The sequence below is a fragment of the Ambystoma mexicanum genome, chromosome 7q (assembly GCF_040938575.1).
Source record: "Ambystoma mexicanum isolate Mex_15411 chromosome 7q, UKY_AmexF1_1, whole genome shotgun sequence".
NCBI lineage: Eukaryota > Metazoa > Chordata > Amphibia > Caudata > Ambystomatidae > Ambystoma > Ambystoma mexicanum.
In genome coordinates this window covers 1,146,537,025-1,146,553,923 of record NC_090941.1, presented here as the reverse complement: position 1 = coordinate 1,146,553,923, position 16,899 = coordinate 1,146,537,025, and positions in this window count along the sequence as shown.

Here is a 16,899-nt window from a genome sequence, read left to right as displayed (position 1 = left end):
ATGTTCAAATGCAACCCATCCCTAAATATTATACCATGTACTTCCAGAGTTGTTGTTTATTTCACAGAACTTCAAACTCAAAAGGTAAGCACTTACAACTATGAAGCTGTATTTCTATGAGGTTTCAAGATATCTGAAATTCAAAACTGCAATGTTCAGCCAGTTGGTCTGCATCACTGTTCTCATCCGAGGCCGTTCCTGCTATGGGCACTGTGGAAGAAGTGCCCACCTTTTTATCCCTTGAAAGGCCCTCAAGGCACCAAACCATTAAGTAGCTCCTCCCACATTTTTCCCGCTCTTTTCCGAGCTTGCTTGGTGAAGATTTTGAAAGTATAGAGAGATGGTTTTCTGTAGTGGGGATATTACAACAATTGCTCACCTAACATAGAAGCACTTACTAACTAAAGAAAAATAGAAAGAACTCCTGTTAGGTGAGCACCTGATGTTCAAATGCAATCCATCCTAAATATTATAACATGCACTTCCAAAGTTGCTGTTTAATTCACAGAACTTCAACCTCAAAAGGTAAGCACTTATAACCATGAAGCTGTATTTCTATGAGGTTTCAAGACATCTGAAATTCAAAACTGCAATGTTCAGCCAATGGGTCTGCATCCCTGTCATGTCTGAGGCTGTTACTGTTATGGGCACTGTGGAAGAAGTGCTCGCCTTTTTATCCCTTGAAAGGCCCTGAAGGCACCAAACCATTAAGTAGCTCCTCCCACATTTTTCCCGCTCTTTTCTGAGCTTGCTTGGTGAAGATTTTGAAAGTATAGAGAGATGGTTTTCTGTAGTGGGGATATTGCAACAATTGCTCACCTAACATAGAAGCACTTACTAACTAAAGAAAAATAGAAAGAACTCCTGTTAGGTGAACACCTGATGCTCAAATGCAATCCATCCCTAAATATTATACCATGTACTTCCAGAGTTGTTGTTTATTTCACAGAACTTCAAACTCAAAAGGTAAGCACTTACAAGCTTGAAGCTGTATTTCTATGAGGTTTCAAGACATCTGAAATTCAAAACTACAATGTTCAGCCAAAGGGTCTGCATCCCTGTTCTTGTCTGAGGCTGTTCCTGGTATGGGCACTGTGGAAGAAGTTCTAGCCTTTTTATCCCTTGAAAGTCCCTGAAGGCACCAAACCATTAAGAAGCTCCTCCCACATTTTTCCCGCTCTTTTCTGAGCTTGCTTGGTGAAGATTTTGAAAGTATAGAGAGATGGTTTTCTGTAGTGGAGATATTGCAACAATTGCTCACCTAACATGGAAGCACTTACTAACTAAAGAAAAATAGAAAGAACTCCTGTTAGGTGAACACCTGATGCTCAAATGCAATCCATCCCTAAATATTATACCATGTACTTCCAGAGTTGTTGTTTATTTCACAGAACTTCAAACTCAAAAGGTAAGCACTTACAAGCTTGAAGCTGTATTTCTATGAGGTTTCAAGGCATCTGAAATTCAAAACTGCAATGTTCAGCCAAAGGGTCTGCATCCCTGTTCTTGTCAGAGGCTGTTTCTGGTATGGGCACTGTGGAATAAGTGCTCGCCTTTTTATCCCTTGAAAGGCCCTGAAGGCACCAAACCATTAAGTAGCTCCTCCCACATTTTTCCCGCTCTTTTCTGAGCTTGCCTGGTGAAGATTTTGAAAGTATAGAGAGATGGTTTTCTGTAGTGGGGATATTGCAACAATTGCTCACCTAACATGGAAGCACTTACTAACTAAAGAAAAATAGAAAGAACTCCTGTTAGGTGAACACCTGATGCTCAAATGCAATCCATCCCTAAATATTATACCATGTACTTCCAGAGTTGTTGTTTATTTCACAGAACTTCAAACTCAAAAGGTAAGCACTTACAAGCTTGAAGCTGTATTTCTATGAGGTTTCAAGACATCTGAAATTCAAAACTGCAATGTTCAGCCAAAGGGTCTGCATCCCTGTTCTTGTCTGAGGCTGTTCCTGGTATGGGCACTGTGGAAGAAGTTCTAGCCTTTTTATCCCTTGAAAGTCCCTGAAGGCACCAAACCATTAAGAAGCTCCTCCCACATTTTTCCCGCTCTTTTCTGAGCTTGCTTGGTGAAGATTTTGAAAGTATAGAGAGATGGTTTTCTGTAGTGGAGATATTGCAACAATTGCTCACCTAACATGGAAGCACTTACTAACTAAAGAAAAATAGAAATAATTCCTGTTAGGTGAGCACCTGATGTTCAAATGCAATCCATCCTAAATATTATAACATACACTTCCAAAATTGCTGTTTAGTTCACAGAACTTCAAACTCAAAAAGTAAGCACTTACAACCATGAAGCTGTATTTCTATGAGGTTTCAAGATATCTGAAATTCAAAACTGCAATGTTCAGCCAGTTGGCTTGCATCACTGTTCTCATCCGAGGCCGTTCCTGCTATGGGCACTGTGGAAGAAGTGCCCACCTTTTTATCCCTTGAAAGGCCCTCAAGGCACCAAACCATTAAGTAGCTCCTCCCACATTTTTCCCGCTCTTTTCTGAGCTTGCTTGGTGAAGATTTTGAAAGTATAGAGAGATGGTTTTCTGTAGTGGGGATAGTGCAACAATTGCTCACCTAACATAGAAGCACTTACTAACTAAAGAAAAATAGAAAGAACTCCTGTTAGGTGAACACCTGATGCTCAAATGCAATCCATCCCTAAATAGTATACCATGTACTTCCAGAGTTGTTGTTTATTTCACAGAACTTCAAACTGAAAAGGTAAGCACTTATAACCATGAAGCTGTATTTCTATGAGGTTTCAAGACATCTGAAATTCAAAACTGCAATGTTCAGCCAGTTGGCCTGCATCACTGTTGTCATCTGAGGCCGTTCCTGCTATGGGCACTGTGGAGAAGTGCCCACCTTTTTATCCCTTGAAAGGCCCTCAAGGCACCAGACCATTAAGTAGCTCCTCCCACATTTTTCCCGCTCTTTTCTGAGCTTGCTTGGTGAAGATTTTGAAAGTATAGAGAGATGGTTTTCTGTAGTGGGGATATTGCAACAATTGCTCACCTAACATGGAAGCACTTACTAACTAAAGAAAAATAGAAAGAACTCCTGTTAGGTGAACACCTGATGCTCAAATGCAATTCATCCCTAAATATTATACCATGTACTTCCAGAGTTGTTGTTTATTTCACAGAACTTCAAACTCAAAAGGTAAGCACTTACAAGCTAGAAGCTGTATTTCTATGAGGTTTCAAGGCATCTGAAATTCAAAACTGCAATGTTCAGCCAAAGGGTCTGCATCCCTGTTCTTGTCAGAGGCTGTTTCTGGTATGGGCACTGTGGAATAAGTGCTCGCCTTTTTATCCCTTGAAAGGCCCTGAAGGCACCAAACCATTAAGTAGCTCCTCCCACATTTTCCCCGCTCTTTTCTGAGCTTGCTTGGTGAAGATTTTGAAAGTACAGAGAGATGGTTTTCTGTAGTGGAGATATTGCAACAATTGCTCACCTAACATGGAAGCACTTACTAACTAAAGAAAAATAGAAAGAATTCCTGTTAGGTGAGCACCTGATGTTCAAATGCAACCCATCCCTAAATATTATACCATGTACTTCCAGAGTTGTTGTTTATTTCACAGAACTTCAAACTCAAAAGGTAAGCACTTACAAGCTTGAAGCTGTATTTCTATGAGGTTTCAAGACATCTGAAATTCAAAACTACAATGTTCAGCCAAAGGGTCTGCATCCCTGTTCTTGTCTGAGGCTGTTCCTGGTATGGGCACTGTGGAAGAAGTTCTAGCCTTTTTATCCCTTGAAAGTCCCTGAAGGCACCAAACCATTAAGAAGCTACTCCCACATTTTTCCCGCTCTTTTCTGAGCTTGCTTGGTGAAGATTTTGAAAGTATAGAGAGATGGTAAGCACTTACAACCATGAAGCTGTATTTCTATGAGGTTTCAAGATATCTGAAATTCAAAACTGCAATGTTCAGCCAGTTGGCCTGCATCACTGTTCTCATCCAAGGCCGTTCCTGCTATGGGCACTGTGGAAGAAGTGCCCACCTTTTTATCCCTTGAAAGGCCCTCAAGGCACCAAACCATTAAGTAGCTCCTCCCACATTTTTCCCGCTCTTTTCCGAGCTTGCTTGGTGAAGATTTTGAAAGTGGGCAGGTGAGCACCTGATGTTCAAATGCAATCCATCCTAAATATTATAACATACACTTCCAAAATTGCTGTTTAGTTCACAGAACTTCAACCTCAAAAGGGAAGCACTTACACATATATAAAACGCAGGTGCCAACCTTGAAGCTGTATTTCTGTGAGGTTCCAAGACATCTGAAATTCAAAACTGCAATGTTCAGCCAGTGGGTCTGCATCCCTGTTCTTGTCTGAGGCTGGTATGGGCACTGTGGAATAAGTGCTTGCCTTTTTATCCCTTGAAAGGCCCTGAAGGCACCAAACCATTAAGTAGCTCGTCCCACATTTTTCCCGCTCTTTTCTGAGCTTGCTTGGTGAAGATTTTGAAAGTATAGAGAGATGGTTTTCTGTAGTGGGGATATTGCAACAATTGCTCACCTAACATGGAAGCACTTACTAACTAAAGAAAAATAGAAAGAACTCCTGTTAGGTGAACACCTGATGCTCAAATGCAATTCATCCCTAAATATTATACCATGTACTTCCAGAGTTGTTGTTTATTTCACAGAACTTCAAACTCAAAAGGTAAGCACTTACAAGCTAGAAGCTGTATTTCTATGAGGTTTCAAGGCATCTGAAATTCAAAACTGCAATGTTCAGCCAAAGGGTCTGCATCCCTGTTCTTGTCAGAGGCTGTTTCTGGTATGGGCACTGTGGAATAAGTGCTCGCCTTTTTATCCCTTGAAAGGCCCTGAAGGCACCAAACCATTAAGTAGCTCCTCCCACATTTTCCCCGCTCTTTTCTGAGCTTGCTTGGTGAAGATTTTGAAAGTACAGAGAGATGGTTTTCTGTAGTGGAGATATTGCAACAATTGCTCACCTAACATGGAAGCACTTACTAACTAAAGAAAAATAGAAAGAATTCCTGTTAGGTGAGCACCTGATGTTCAAATGCAACCCATCCCTAAATATTATACCATGTACTTCCAGAGTTGTTGTTTATTTCACAGAACTTCAAACTCAAAAGGTAAGCACTTACAAGCTTGAAGCTGTATTTCTATGAGGTTTCAAGACATCTGAAATTCAAAACTACAATGTTCAGCCAAAGGGTCTGCATCCCTGTTCTTGTCTGAGGCTGTTCCTGGTATGGGCACTGTGGAAGAAGTTCTAGCCTTTTTATCCCTTGAAAGTCCCTGAAGGCACCAAACCATTAAGAAGCTACTCCCACATTTTTCCCGCTCTTTTCTGAGCTTGCTTGGTGAAGATTTTGAAAGTATAGAGAGATGGTAAGCACTTACAACCATGAAGCTGTATTTCTATGAGGTTTCAAGATATCTGAAATTCAAAACTGCAATGTTCAGCCAGTTGGCCTGCATCACTGTTCTCATCCAAGGCCGTTCCTGCTATGGGCACTGTGGAAGAAGTGCCCACCTTTTTATCCCTTGAAAGGCCCTCAAGGCACCAAACCATTAAGTAGCTCCTCCCACATTTTTCCCGCTCTTTTCCGAGCTTGCTTGGTGAAGATTTTGAAAGTGGGCAGGTGAGCACCTGATGTTCAAATGCAATCCATCCTAAATATTATAACATACACTTCCAAAATTGCTGTTTAGTTCACAGAACTTCAACCTCAAAAGGGAAGCACTTACACATATATAAAACGCAGGTGCCAACCTTGAAGCTGTATTTCTGTGAGGTTCCAAGACATCTGAAATTCAAAACTGCAATGTTCAGCCAGTGGGTCTGCATCCCTGTTCTTGTCTGAGGCTGGTATGGGCACTGTGGAATAAGTGCTTGCCTTTTTATCCCTTGAAAGGCCCTGAAGGCACCAAACCATTAAGTAGCTCGTCCCACATTTTTCCCGCTCTTTTCTGAGCTTGCTTGGTGAAGATTTTGAAAGTATAGAGGGATGGTTTTCTGCAGTGGAGATATTGCAACAATTGCTCACCTAACATGGAAGCACTTACTAACTAAAGAAAAATAGAAAGAACTCCTGTTAGGTGAGCACCTGATGCTCAAATGCAATTATTCTCTAAATATTATAACATACACTTCCAGAGCTGTTGTTTAGTTAACAGAAATTCAACCTCAATAGGTAAGCACTTACAAGCTTGAAGCTGTATTTCTATGAGGTTTCAAGACATCTGAAATTCAAAACTGCAATGTTCAGCCAGTTGGCCTGCATCACTGTTCTCATCCGAGGCTGTTCCTGCTATGGGCACTGTGGAAGAAGTGCCCACCTTTTTATCCCTTGAAAGGCCCTCAAGGCACCAAACCATTAAGTAGCTCCTCCCACATTTTTCCCGCTCTTTTCTGAGCTTGCTTGGTGAAGATTTTGAAAGTATAGAGAGATGGTTTTCTGTAGTGGGGATATTGCAACAATTGCTCACCTAACATGGAAGCACTTACTAACTAAAGAAAAATAGAAAGAACTCCTGTTAGGTGAACACCTGATGTTCAAATGCAACCCATCCCTAAATATTATACCATGTACTTCCAGAGTTGTTGTTTATTTCACAGAACTTCAAACTCAAAAGGTAAGCACTTACAACTATGAAGCTGTATTTCTATGAGGTTTCAAGATATCTGAAATTCAAAACTGCAATGTTCAGCCAGTTGGTCTGCATCACTGTTCTCATCCGAGGCCGTTCCTGCTATGGGCACTGTGGAAGAAGTGCCCACCTTTTTATCCCTTGAAAGGCCCTCAAGGCACCAAACCATTAAGTAGCTCCTCCCACATTTTTCCCGCTCTTTTCCGAGCTTGCTTGGTGAAGATTTTGAAAGTATAGAGAGATGGTTTTTTGTAGTGGGGATATTACAACAATTGCTCACCTAACATAGAAGCACTTACTAACTAAAGAAAAATAGAAAGAACTCCTGTTAGGTGAGCACCTGATGTTCAAATGCAATCCATCCTAAATATTATAACATGCACTTCCAAAGTTGCTGTTTAATTCACAGAACTTCAACCTCAAAAGGTAAGCACTTATAACCATGAAGCTGTATTTCTATGAGGTTTCAAGACATCTGAAATTCAAAACTGCAATGTTCAGCCAATGGGTCTGCATCCCTGTCATGTCTGAGGCTGTTACTGTTATGGGCACTGTGGAAGAAGTGCTCGCCTTTTTATCCCTTGAAAGGCCCTGAAGGCACCAAACCATTAAGTAGCTCCTCCCACATTTTTCCCGCTCTTTTCTGAGCTTGCTTGGTGAAGATTTTGAAAGTATAGAGAGATGGTTTTCTGTAGTGGGGATATTGCAACAATTGCTCACCTAACATAGAAGCACTTACTAACTAAAGAAAAATAGAAAGAACTCCTGTTAGGTGAACACCTGATGCTCAAATGCAATCCATCCCTAAATATTATACCATGTACTTCCAGAGTTGTTGTTTATTTCACAGAACTTCAAACTCAAAAGGTAAGCACTTACAAGCTTGAAGCTGTATTTCTATGAGGTTTCAAGACATCTGAAATTCAAAACTACAATGTTCAGCCAAAGGGTCTGCATCCCTGTTCTTGTCTGAGGCTGTTCCTGGTATGGGCACTGTGGAAGAAGTTCTAGCCTTTTTATCCCTTGAAAGTCCCTGAAGGCACCAAACCATTAAGAAGCTCCTCCCACATTTTTCCCGCTCTTTTCTGAGCTTGCTTGGTGAAGATTTTGAAAGTATAGAGAGATGGTTTTCTGTAGTGGAGATATTGCAACAATTGCTCACCTAACATGGAAGCACTTACTAACTAAAGAAAAATAGAAAGAACTCCTGTTAGGTGAACACCTGATGCTCAAATGCAATCCATCCCTAAATATTATACCATGTACTTCCAGAGTTGTTGTTTATTTCACAGAACTTCAAACTCAAAAGGTAAGCACTTACAAGCTTGAAGCTGTATTTCTATGAGGTTTCAAGGCATCTGAAATTCAAAACTGCAATGTTCAGCCAAAGGGTCTGCATCCCTGTTCTTGTCAGAGGCTGTTTCTGGTATGGGCACTGTGGAATAAGTGCTCGCCTTTTTATCCCTTGAAAGGCCCTGAAGGCACCAAACCATTAAGTAGCTCCTCCCACATTTTTCCCGCTCTTTTCTGAGCTTGCCTGGTGAAGATTTTGAAAGTATAGAGAGATGGTTTTCTGTAGTGGGGATATTGCAACAATTGCTCACCTAACATGGAAGCACTTACTAACTAAAGAAAAATAGAAAGAACTCCTGTTAGGTGAACACCTGATGCTCAAATGCAATCCATCCCTAAATATTATACCATGTACTTCCAGAGTTGTTGTTTATTTCACAGAACTTCAAACTCAAAAGGTAAGCACTTACAAGCTTGAAGCTGTATTTCTATGAGGTTTCAAGACATCTGAAATTCAAAACTGCAATGTTCAGCCAAAGGGTCTGCATCCCTGTTCTTGTCTGAGGCTGTTCCTGGTATGGGCACTGTGGAAGAAGTTCTAGCCTTTTTATCCCTTGAAAGTTCCTGAAGGCACCAAACCATTAAGAAGCTCCTCCCACATTTTTCCCGCTCTTTTCTGAGCTTGCTTGGTGAAGATTTTGAAAGTATAGAGAGATGGTTTTCTGTAGTGGAGATATTGCAACAATTGCTCACCTAACATGGAAGCACTTACTAACTAAAGAAAAATAGAAATAATTCCTGTTAGGTGAGCACCTGATGTTCAAATGCAATCCATCCTAAATATTATAACATACACTTCCAAAATTGCTGTTTAGTTCACAGAACTTCAACCTCAAAAGGGAAGCACTTACACATATATAAAAGGCAGGTGCCAACCTTGAAGCTGTATTTCTGTGAGGTTCCAAGACATCTGAAATTCAAAACTGCAATGTTCAGCCAGTGGGTCTGCATCCCTGTTCTTGTCTGAGGCTGGTATGGGCACTGTGGAATAAGTGCTTGCCTTTTTATCCCTTGAAAGGCCCTGAAGGCACCAAACCATTAAGTAGCTCGTCCCACATTTTTCCCGCTCTTTTCTGAGCTTGCTTGGTGAAGATTTTGAAAGTATAGAGGGATGGTTTTCTGCAGTGGAGATATTGCAACAATTGCTCACCTAACATGGAAGCACTTACTAACTAAAGAAAAATAGAAAGAACTCCTGTTAGGTGAGCACCTGATGCTCAAATGCAATTATTCTCTAAATATTATAACATACACTTCCAGAGCTGTTGTTTAGTTAACAGAACTTCAACCTCAATAGGTAAGCACTTACAAGCTTGAAGTTGTATTTCTATGAGGTTTCAAGACATCTGAAATTCAAAACTGCAATGTTCAGCCAATGGGTCTGCATCCCTGTTCATGTCTGAGGCTGTTACTGTTATGGGCACTGTGGAAGAAGTGCTCGCCTTTTTATCCCTTGAAAGGCCCTGAAGGCACCAAACCATTAAGTAGCTCCTCCCACATTTTTCCCGCTCTTTTCTGAGCTTGCTTGGTGAAGATTTTGAAAGTATAGAGAGATGGTTTTCTGTAGTGGGGATATTGCAACAATTGCTCACCTAACATAGAAGCACTTACTAACTAAAGAAAAATAGAAAGAACTCCTGTTAGGTGAACACCTGATGCTCAAATGCAATCCATCCCTAAATATTATACCATGTACTTCCAGAGTTGTTGTTTATTTCACAGAACTTCAAACTCAAAAGGTAAGCACTTACAATCTTGAAGCTGTATTTCTATGAGGTTTCAAGACATCTGAAATTCAAAACTACAATGTTCAGCCAAAGGGTCTGCATCCCTGTTCTTGTCTGAGGCTGTTCCTGGTATGGGCACTGTGGAAGAAGTTCTAGCCTTTTTATCCCTTGAAAGTCCCTGAAGGCACCAAACCATTAAGAAGCTACTCCCACATTTTTCCCGCTCTTTTCTGAGCTTGCTTGGTGAAGATTTTGAAAGTATAGAGAGATGGTTTTCTGTAGTGGAGATATTGCAACAATTGCTCACCTAACATGGAAGCACTTACTAACTAAAGAAAAATAGAAAGAACACCTGTTAGGTGAGCACCTGATGTTCAAATGCAACCCATCCCTAAATATTATACCATGTACTGCCAGAGTTGTTGTTTATTTCACAGAACTTCAAACTCAAAAGGTAAGCACTTACAACCATGAAGCTGTATTTCTATGAGGTTTCAAGATATCTGAAATTCAAAACTGCAATGTTCAGCCAGTTGGCTTGCATCACTGTTCTCATCCGAGGCCGTTCCTGCTATGGACACTGTGGAAGAAGTGCCCACCTTTTTATCCCTTGAAAGGCCCTCAAGGCACCAGACCATTAAGTAGCTCCTCCCACATTTTTCCCGCTCTTTTCTGAGCTTGCTTGGTGAAGATTTTGAAAGTATAGAGAGATGGTTTTCTGTAGTGGGGATATTGCAACAATTGCTCACCTAACATGGAAGCACTTACTAACTAAAGAAAAATAGAAAGAACTCCTGTTAGGTGAACACCTGATGCTCAAATGCAATCCATCCCTAAATATTATACCATGTACTTCCAGAGTTGTTGTTTATTTCACAGAACTTCAAACTCAAAAGGTAAGCACTTACAAGCTTGAAGCTGTATTTCTATGAGGTTTCAAGGCATCTGAAATTCAAAACTGCAATGTTCAGCCAAAGGGTCTGCATCCCTGTTCTTGTCAGAGGCTGTTTCTGGTATGGGCACTGTGGAATAAGTGCTCGCCTTTTTATCCCTTGAAAGGCCCTGAAGGCACCAAACCATTAAGTAGCTCCTCCCACATTTTTCCCGCTCTTTTCTGAGCTTGCCTGGTGAAGATTTTGAAAGTATAGAGAGATGGTTTTCTGTAGTGGGGATATTGCAACAATTGCTCACCTAACATGGAAGCACTTACTAACTAAAGAAAAATAGAAAGAACTCCTGTTAGGTGAACACCTGATGCTCAAATGCAATCCATCCCTAAATATTATACCATGTACTTCCAGAGTTGTTGTTTATTTCACAGAACTTCAAACTCAAAAGGTAAGCACTTACAAGCTTGAAGCTGTATTTCTATGAGGTTTCAAGACATCTGAAATTCAAAACTGCAATGTTCAGCCAAAGGGTCTGCATCCCTGTTCTTGTCTGAGGCTGTTCCTGGTATGGGCACTGTGGAAGAAGTTCTAGCCTTTTTATCCCTTGAAAGTCCCTGAAGGCACCAAACCATTAAGAAGCTCCTCCCACATTTTTCCCGCTCTTTTCTGAGCTTGCTTGGTGAAGATTTTGAAAGTATAGAGAGATGGTTTTCTGTAGTGGAGATATTGCAACAATTGCTCACCTAACATGGAAGCACTTACTAACTAAAGAAAAATATAAAGAACTCCTGTTAGGTGAGCACCTGATGTTCAAATGCAATCCATCCTAAACATTATAACATACACTTCCAAAATTGCTGTTTAGTTCACAGAACTTCAACCTCAAAAGGGAAGCACTTACACATATATAAAACGCAGGTGCCAACCTTGAAGCGGTATTTCTGTGAGGTTCCAAGACATCTGAAATTCAAAACTGCAATGTTCAGCCAGTGGGTCTGCATCCCTGTTCTTGTCTGAGGCTGGTATGGGCACTGTGGAATAAGTGCTTGCCTTTTTATCCCTTGAAAGGCCCTGAAGGCACCAAACCATTAAGTAGCTCGTCCCACATTTTTCCCGCTCTTTTCTGAGCTTGCTTGGTGAAGATTTTGAAAGTATAGAGGGATGGTTTTCTGCAGTGGAGATATTGCAACAATTGCTCACCTAACATGGAAGCACTTACTAACTAAAGAAAAATAGAAAGAACTCCTGTTAGGTGAGCACCTGATGCTCAAATGCAATTATTCTCTAAATATTATAACATACACTTCCAGAGCTGTTGTTTAGTTAACAGAACTTCAACCTCAATAGGTAAGCACTTACAAGCTTGAAGCTGTATTTCTATGAGGTTTCAAGACATCTGAAATTCAAAACTGCAATGTTCAGCCAATGTGTCTGCATCCCTGTTCATGTCTGAGGCTGTTACTGTTATGGGCACTGTGGAAGAAGTGCTCGCCTTTTTATCCCTTGAAAGGCCCTGAAGGCACCAAACCATTAAGTAGCTCCTCCCACATTTTTCCCGCTCTTTTCTGAGCTTGCTTGGTGAAGATTTTGAAAGTATAGAGAGATGGTTTTCTGTAGTGGGGATATTGCAACAATTGCTCACCTAACATAGAAGCACTTACTAACTAAAGAAAAATAGAAAGAACTCCTGTTAGGTGAACACCTGATGCTCAAATGCAATCCATCCCTAAATATTATACCATGTACTTCCAGAGTTGTTGTTTATTTCACAGAACTTCAAACTCAAAAGGTAAGCACTTACAAGCTTGAAGCTGTATTTCTATGAGGTTTCAAGACATCTGAAATTCAAAACTACAATGTTCAGCCAAAGGGTCTGCATCCCTGTTCTTGTCTGAGGCTGTTCCTGGTATGGGCACTGTGGAAGAAGTTCGAGCCTTTTTATCCCTTGAAAGTCCCTGAAGGCACCAAACCATTAAGAAGCTCCTCCCACATTTTTCCCGCTCTTTTCTGAGCTTGCTTGGTGAAGATTTTGAAAGTATAGAGAGATGGTTTTCTGTAGTGGAGATATTGCAACAATTGCTCACCTAACATGGAAGCACTTACTAACTAAAGAAAAATAGAAAGAACTCCTGTTAGGTGAGCACCTGATGTTCAAATGCAACCCATCCCTAAATATTATACCATGTACTGCCAGAGTTGTTGTTTATTTCACAGAACTTCAAACTCAAAAGGTAAGCACTTACAACCATGAAGCTGTATTTCTATGAGGTTTCAAGATATCTGAAATTCAAAACTGCAATGTTCAGCCAGTTGGCTTGCATCACTGTTCTCATCCGAGGCCGTTCCTGCTATGGGCACTGTGGAAGAAGTGCCCACCTTTTTATCCCTTGAAAGGCCCTCAAGGCACCAAACCATTAAGTAGCTCCTCCCACATTTTTCCCGCTCTTTTCTGAGCTTGCTTGGTGAAGATTTTGAAAGTATAGAGAGATGGTTTTCTGTAGTGGGGATAGTGCAACAATTGCTCACCTAACATAGAAGCACTTACTAACTAAAGAAAAATAGAAAGAACTCCTGTTAGGTGAACACTTGATGCTCAAATGCAATCCATCCCTAAATAGTATACCATGTACTTCCAGAGTTGTTGTTTATTTCACAGAACTTCAAACTCAAAAGGTAAGCACTTATAACCATGAAGCTGTATTTCTATGAGGTTTCAAGACATCTGAAATTCAAAACTGCAATGTTCAGCCAGTTGGCCTGCATCACTGTTGTCATCTGAGGCCGTTCCTGCTATGGGCACTGTGGAGAAGTGCCCACCTTTTTATCCCTTGAAAGGCCCTCAAGGCACCAAACCATTAAGTAGCTCCTCCCACATTTTTCCCGCTCTTTTCTGAGCTTGCTTGGTGAAGATTTTGAAAGTATAGAGAGATGGTTTTCTGTAGTGGGGATATTGCAACAATTGCTCACCTAACATGGAAGCACTTACTAACTAAAGAAAAATAGAAAGAACTCCTGTTAGGTGAACACCTGATGCTCAAATGCAATCCATCCCTAAATATTATACCATGTACTTCCAGAGTTGTTGTTTATTTCACAGAACTTCAAACTCAAAAGGTAAGCACTTACAAGCTTGAAGCTGTATTTCTATGAGGTTTCAAGGCATCTGAAATTCAAAACTGCAATGTTCAGCCAAAGGGTCTGCATCCCTGTTCTTGTCAGAGGCTGTTTCTGGTATGGGCACTGTGGAATAAGTGCTCGCCTTTTTATCCCTTGAAAGGCCCTGAAGGCACCAAACCATTAAGTAGCTCCTCCCACATTTTTCCCGCTCTTTTCTGAGCTTGCCTGGTGAAGATTTTGAAAGTATAGAGAGATGGTTTTCTGTAGTGGGGATATTGCAACAATTGCTCACCTAACATGGAAGCACTTACTAACTAAAGAAAAATAGAAAGAACTCCTGTTAGGTGAACACCTGATGCTCAAATGCAATCCATCCCTAAATATTATACCATGTACTTCCAGAGTTGTTGTTTATTTCACAGAACTTCAAACTCAAAAGGTAAGCACTTACAAGCTTGAAGCTGTATTTCTATGAGGTTTCAAGACATCTGAAATTCAAAACTGCAATGTTCAGCCAAAGGGTCTGCATCCCTGTTCTTGTCTGAGGCTGTTCCTGGTATGGGCACTGTGGAAGAAGTTCTAGCCTTTTTATCCCTTGAAAGTCCCTGAAGGCACCAAACCATTAAGAAGCTCCTCCCACATTTTTCCCGCTCTTTTCTGAGCTTGCTTGGTGAAGATTTTGAAAGTATAGAGAGATGGTTTTCTGTAGTGGAGATATTGCAACAATTGCTCACCTAACATGGAAGCACTTACTAACTAAAGAAAAATATAAAGAACTCCTGTTAGGTGAGCACCTGATGTTCAAATGCAATCCATCCTAAACATTATAACATACACTTCCAAAATTGCTGTTTAGTTCACAGAACTTCAACCTCAAAAGGGAAGCACTTACACATATATAAAACGCAGGTGCCAACCTTGAAGCGGTATTTCTGTGAGGTTCCAAGACATCTGAAATTCAAAACTGCAATGTTCAGCCAGTGGGTCTGCATCCCTGTTCTTGTCTGAGGCTGGTATGGGCACTGTGGAATAAGTGCTTGCCTTTTTATCCCTTGAAAGGCCCTGAAGGCACCAAACCATTAAGTAGCTCGTCCCACATTTTTCCCGCTCTTTTCTGAGCTTGCTTGGTGAAGATTTTGAAAGTATAGAGGGATGGTTTTCTGCAGTGGAGATATTGCAACAATTGCTCACCTAACATGGAAGCACTTACTAACTAAAGAAAAATAGAAAGAACTCCTGTTAGGTGAGCACCTGATGCTCAAATGCAATTATTCTCTAAATATTATAACATACACTTCCAGAGCTGTTGTTTAGTTAACAGAACTTCAACCTCAATAGGTAAGCACTTACAAGCTTGAAGCTGTATTTCTATGAGGTTTCAAGACATCTGAAATTCAAAACTGCAATGTTCAGCCAATGTGTCTGCATCCCTGTTCATGTCTGAGGCTGTTACTGTTATGGGCACTGTGGAAGAAGTGCTCGCCTTTTTATCCCTTGAAAGGCCCTGAAGGCACCAAACCATTAAGTAGCTCCTCCCACATTTTTCCCGCTCTTTTCTGAGCTTGCTTGGTGAAGATTTTGAAAGTATAGAGAGATGGTTTTCTGTAGTGGGGATATTGCAACAATTGCTCACCTAACATAGAAGCACTTACTAACTAAAGAAAAATAGAAAGAACTCCTGTTAGGTGAACACCTGATGCTCAAATGCAATCCATCCCTAAATATTATACCATGTACTTCCAGAGTTGTTGTTTATTTCACAGAACTTCAAACTCAAAAGGTAAGCACTTAGAAGCTTGAAGCTGTATTTCTATGAGGTTTCAAAACATCTGAAATTCAAAACTACAATGTTCAGCCAAAGGGTCTGCATCCCTGTTCTTGTCTGAGGCTGTTCCTGGTATGGGCACTGTGGAAGAAGTTCGAGCCTTTTTATCCCTTGAAAGTCCCTGAAGGCACCAAACCATTAAGAAGCTCCTCCCACATTTTTCCCGCTCTTTTCTGAGCTTGCTTGGTGAAGATTTTGAAAGTATAGAGAGATGGTTTTCTGTAGTGGAGATATTGCAACAATTGCTCACCTAACATGGAAGCACTTACTAACTAAAGAAAAATAGAAAGAACTCCTGTTAGGTGAGCACCTGATGTTCAAATGCAACCCATCCCTAAATATTATACCATGTACTGCCAGAGTTGTTGTTTATTTCACAGAACTTCAAACTCAAAAGGTAAGCACTTACAACCATGAAGCTGTATTTCTATGAGGTTTCAAGATATCTGAAATTCAAAACTGCAATGTTCAGCCAGTTGGCTTGCATCACTGTTCTCATCCGAGGCCGTTCCTGCTATGGGCACTGTGGAAGAAGTGCCCACCTTTTTATCCCTTGAAAGGCCCTCAAGGCACCAAACCATTAAGTAGCTCCTCCCACATTTTTCCCGCTCTTTTCTGAGCTTGCTTGGTGAAGATTTTGAAAGTATAGAGAGATGGTTTTCTGTAGTGGGGATAGTGCAACAATTGCTCACCTAACATAGAAGCACTTACTAACTAAAGAAAAATAGAAAGAACTCCTGTTAGGTGAACACTTGATGCTCAAATGCAATCCATCCCTAAATAGTATACCATGTACTTCCAGAGTTGTTGTTTATTTCACAGAACTTCAAACTCAAAAGGTAAGCACTTATAACCATGAAGCTGTATTTCTATGAGGTTTCAAGACATCTGAAATTCAAAACTGCAATGTTCAGCCAGTTGGCCTGCATCACTGTTGTCATCTGAGGCCGTTCCTGCTATGGGCACTGTGGAGAAGTGCCCACCTTTTTATCCCTTGAAAGGCCCTCAAGGCACCAGACCATTAAGTAGCTCCTCCCACATTTTTCCCGCTCTTTTCTGAGCTTGCTTGGTGAAGATTTTGAAAGTATAGAGAGATGGTTTTCTGTAGTGGGGATATTGCAACAATTGCTCACCTAACATGGAAGCACTTACTAACTAAAGAAAAATAGAAAGAACTCCTGTTAGGTGAACACCTGATGCTCAAATGCAATTCATCCCTAAATATTATACCATGTACTTCCAGAGTTGTTGTTTATTTCACAGAACTTCAAACTCAAAAGGTAAGCACTTACAAGCTAGAAGTTGTATTTCTATGAGGTTTCAAGGCATCTGAAATTCAAAA